The following is a 5,393-nucleotide window of genomic DNA, read 5'->3' as shown; positions in this document are numbered from 1 at the left end:
GAGAGTTCAACAGAACAAGATATTATGCAGGGAGGGAAATGAAGAGGAAAGCAAGAGGATTTCGAGCAATCAAGGAGAAAGGTCAGCTGTACTTTGGCAAGGTTGTCTTATAAAGGTCTAGATGAAGAGGATCCAGTTCAGTTTGCAAACACCAGCCTTTGAAACAGCATGGAGACATACATTCCCTATGCAGTGCAGTCCCACCATCAACATCTTGAATAGGTCCAGAAGCTTTCGACAACATAATTCCTCCATGAAAACTACTCAACCTTAAGCCAAACAATATGACAGACATTCTTATCTGGACATCTTTGCTGCCAGAAGAAGTTCTCTCTCCTAAAAGGGATCCCAACCCCAACCAGTCAAATAAAGGACACATTTTTTTCCTGCTTTTCTCTCATCTGCCAAGTATTTCCATTACCGTTCAGTACTTTGTCCTTCAGAGGATCATAAATCATTTTGTAAACGCTGTGGGTCCTGAGGGTATCATTTAATTTACACAAGGAGAGCCCACAGATAACAAGAAAAAAAATTCAAAAGTTTCTAAATGACAGTGAAACTGAAGTAATTTTAAACAGACAACTGGACATTCCAAAGCTGAAGTCAAACCTGTGCGTCCTTCTGTCATGTCTCAAAATAAAGCTGCTCTTAATTCACTCTGAGGCAAGTTCAAAGCCACAGTAGTACCTACAATATTACAATGGGAAAAAATTTCCAAGTCTAAGACTCCAAATTAACTACAACTTCTCCCCTGCTCTGAGAAAATAACTGTTTAGGTGCCTGAGAGTCCACAGGCACCCAGATTTTTCACCAGAAGAAGGTATTTGTGTACCTCAGGTTTTTCTTACTCCACGCTGAGATCTCACCATTTTGGCTGAGCCGAACATCCTTACCACTCAGGCACACAAAAGCCCACTTGAGACTGACAGGTCCTGAGCACAGCTAAGACTCCTCAACATGGCTCTGGAGTCAGTTTGAGAGCACAGCCACCCCAGCTTTCATTTAAAGACATGGCTGGAGGAGGAGGGAGTGGTTGGGGTGGCATGAAAACAGCACCTGCCGCCAGGGCAACGCGGTTTCAACTTCTCCCTGCTCAGATAGGTGCTGGGTTTGGACTCTGCCTCCAGGGCTAGTTTTGATTTTTATCCAGAGATGTTTTTACACAAAATGTTTAGTAAGCAGGTTTGGGAATGGTGCCAGATACCTGCTCCCCACCTCTGTTCAGGGGAGGTCCCTACTGGTAAGCTGCAGTCAGGCTCCCACTTGCTTCTCCTTTCTGGCTGCATGAATCCTCTCAGCACAACTGAAGTGGCACAACTTCAATAGGAAGGGCTGAGAGGTTGCCTACAGCCTGGGAAGGGACAGGTGGATTTGAATATCCCTCAGGAGAAAGAGAACCCAAACCCAAATTCAACCACTTCTGAGAGAAGTATTACAACCACTACGCTATTATACAAAAACCACCACACCAATCATTTGTATCTTAAGCAGCGAGCACACGGCTGTGAGCTGAGGCTTTGGCAACAGGGCAGGTTTGACTCCCCGGGCTGGGTTTAGAGCTTGTAAGTGTGGGACCTGCTCGTGGGATGCAGCAAGAAAGCTGGAACAGGGAAGGGGTGGGAGAAAGGCACCCAGGAACAACAATAGATAGCAGCACAGAGAGGTCAGCGGACAAGTTTCACGGAGGGAACAAGATCTGGGAGCAAGCACAGAAGGAATTGCAGGGATTAGTGTCTGGAGGGTGGAAGCTGTTAGCTGGCAGCAGACACAAAAATAGATATACTGGCTCAAATGCTAAGAGCCTGGCAAATGATAATCGGTGACCAAGGCAGTCACTTTCATCTCTACAGTTCCTGCAGGAGCTCAGGGGATGCAAAATTTTCCATGTCAATGCAAGAGCCAGGCACATTTGGATATGTTGAAGAGGCAAGGCTGGAATTTTGGTCAAAGGAAAGGAGTGGGCCCACAATTGTAGCCTAAGACACATAACCAAGTTTTTAGGGTTGCGTGGCAAGTCAGTGCTCTAAAGACAAGGAAACACAGCTGTGCAGTTAAGCTGAACACCTCGTTATTTTACAGTGAATTAAACTCAGGCTTTTCTTTTGCATAACCTGATGGGACAGATGTTCATCTGATATAAGTCAGTGTTACTCTCCTGAAATCATCAGGGATGCATCAGTTCTGATCACTTGAAGTTTTAAATAACTCCTTACTTAGGTTAAAAAGTCAAACCAAGTCTCTAATATCATCATGAAGGTCCTTTTACCTTGAATTTTTCTTTGTTTAAGCTGAGACTAAAAACAGGCTGGAGTCCTCAACTGTTTAATAGATTAAGGCTCCATAATGCAACACTGTTGAAAATTTCTGCAGTTTTACAACCCATTCTGCCCTCTGTCTAGCTTCCTGCACCCCCTTCATCCTCAAACAAAAAGCGTTTAGCTGCAAAAACATAATTAAAAGATTTCTTACAGGAATTTTTAAAGTAGCTGTTGGTCAACGTGTTTTCATCACAAACCAACACAGTTTAAGTAACAGCTCCCTCTAAGATTAATTAGTACAAAAGAGCATGTTTATTATTAAAGAGCATGTATACACACGTGCTTCTAAATACGCTGAGCCTGATTTTCTTCAATTTTGTTGTTTCTTCCAATTCTTCAAATATGTGTTTGAGAAAAGCAGAGGACAAGAAGCATTTATTTGGAAATGGCAGGTTAGCCATGTGAGAAAGTGTGCACATTTTAATCTCATTGAAATATACTAACCTTAAAAATAGAAGCTATGTGGTAGAAAAGTGACACTTTTGATGAAATAGGAGGGTATTTGGCTCTAAAACAGGACAGATGAGCAGGCTGGGTAAATGGCAATATTTGCAATTCATTTTAGATATTTGTCAAGATAATTTTGTAGTTAGGTGTGGATAAGAGCTGCAGGATTTGTTTCAGGCCCATTTAGGAAAAAAAAAAAAAAAAAAAGGCCAACACAAGATTTTGATTTAAATTCAGGCTGATCTCAGCAACACAATTATTAGCTTATCAACAGCATTAAAAGTGAGCAGCAAGTTCCACTAAACCTCCTCTCACAAAAGAAGAAAGCGACAGCTAACATTCAGCACTGCTCCACACCAGTGACTTTTAGACAGAGTTTCCACTCACTTTAAGAAAGTGATAATTTAGAAATCTCTGCCAATGAACACAACCTGCTCACTGGACTCCCACAGCTCTGAAGACACCTGCTGGTGGAGTTTAATATCCTATAATCCAGAGCATCAGAAAATAGCTGGGAAACTTGTATTAGGAAGAAGTACACAGCTGAACAGAAATTAAATTAGACTGTAATTAAAATATAGAATATTTAGAATATTCTAAATATATATAACTATATATTTATGTATATATAAATATATAGAATATATAGAAAAGAATTAAAATAGACTATAGACTGTATCTTCATTGACTTGCAGCCATTTTTTTCTATATTTTCCATATTTGCAGTGGTTTGGGAGCCTTACAAAGTTTAGCATTGCTTTTGCTGTTTGGAAAACAACACTGACCAATCCTGCTTGCACCACACATATTATTTAATTAAGTATCCAGAAATTAATTATGCCATATGCCAATACACAGTGTGCTCTTCCAGCAACACCTGCTACCCAATCCCAAAACTGGTACAGTACCACCACCCTCACTCCTTTGTTCAGTGGCAAACATGCTAGCATTGTCCTATATCCTTCCTGTTTCAGCTCAGCATTAAGTCTTAACACTTTGGTGTAATCTGTTTTCTCAAACTCATGGCTGTCATTTAAATAAACAAATGAAGCAAAGATCCGTAAGAAAATCTACCCTCCTGTATAGCATTCCTACAACACCCACCATCCTGTACCTTCATGCCATCCTACATCCTCAAACACTCAGGCCCCAGCTCTTAGGGGATATATTCTTGGTGAGACATCCATTCACATCAGCAATGAGAACTCCTTCATCAATAAGCCAGTCACTTCTGTGGTGGCAAGTTACAAACAAAATCTGAAGAAATACCCCCTTTAGTTTACATTTCTATCCAGATTAGTAATCAAAGGTGCTGCACTCATGCTAGAGAACAGGTGTTGGCTGCAGACCTCAAAAACTTGACAGTCCCTAGTCAGGAAATAGACTCAGGATATGAGCCCAGCCTCTGAAACTAATGCATCAAATTAAACATTTGCTTTGATTCAAATAGGTATCTTTTCTGGGACTGGGAATCTCCAAGATAAATGTGTGCTTCAAAGAAGAAACATCAGAGCTGATAGTGTTTTCTCCATGGTTTCTCCATGGGTCACAGCAGTATCTCTGTAAGGAAAACCAATCAATCCAACAAAAGAACACTTAACTATTATTATAGGAGTTTTCTTTTGTTGGTTTTTTTTGTTTGTTTGTTTGCTTGCTTAGTTATTCCATGACAGAAATTAACTGTGAATCATTTAATTCCTCTCTCCCAACAATTATAGGTCATAGAAACAAATGAAGAGCAGCTACCTACTGAAGATTTAGCAGAACTGGACAAGTTTGTTACATTCAAATCAGAATCCTATGGCAACATTTGATAAAGATATAGAAATACATATATAGGACAGTGCCAGTGGTAGACAGGACCGGACACTATGACCACACAGGTCCTTTCCAACCCTGTGTTTAAGTTCTCCAGACAGGAAACCACTCTGTATCTATGACCATTCTTGCAGTTTTTCTGTGTACCATTTCTACTTCGACTGTATTCATGATGGTTGTCACCTGCTTGGGCTTATCATGGATTCACACAGTCTGATTTTTTGTGTGAAGTCTTTAACATCCCATGTATCTTCCTGATCACTACTAATGATTGAGTTGATACTTTCAAAGAACAATTCACAGTAACACCAATATATTTTTCCTGAGTGCCTTCATCTCCATGGATGCATAGGTTCAGTTTCCCTCTTGTGTGCTACTTCGCAGTTTTCTAGCTTGAGTGAGAAAATGGAGAATATTCAGTCATTTTCACAGAAATTTTTACTTCTAACTACCTTAAATAATTCTTGCAGGTAACATTTTTCTCTCTCCTTTCTTTTTTAAAGCATGGGTAGATAATGTAATAGTAAAGATACCAACAAGGACTTTTGTAGCTAGAGACTTCCCTGCATTTGGAAAAGTGATGATTCATTTCCTACCCTCTGGGCTTGTTTATTTCATTTCTAGCTAATTAGAACCATAACCAGATCAAAACTGCATGACAACTTTCCCTTTCTGAGAACTTAGCAGGTTTGATGGTCATTGGTAAGGAACTTTGCAAGTGCAACTATACCTTACCAACCAAATCACCCCTACCCATGGGCACCAAAATACACAGATCTGTGACAGCTTCCTTCTACAAAATCTATTTTG

Source organism: Tympanuchus pallidicinctus, unplaced genomic scaffold (assembly GCF_026119805.1).
Source record: "Tympanuchus pallidicinctus isolate F22 unplaced genomic scaffold, pur_lepc_1.0 scaffold2, whole genome shotgun sequence".
Lineage (NCBI taxonomy): Eukaryota > Metazoa > Chordata > Aves > Galliformes > Phasianidae > Tympanuchus > Tympanuchus pallidicinctus.
The sequence above is the reverse complement of the archived record's forward strand: the minus strand, read 5'-3'. Positions refer to the sequence as shown.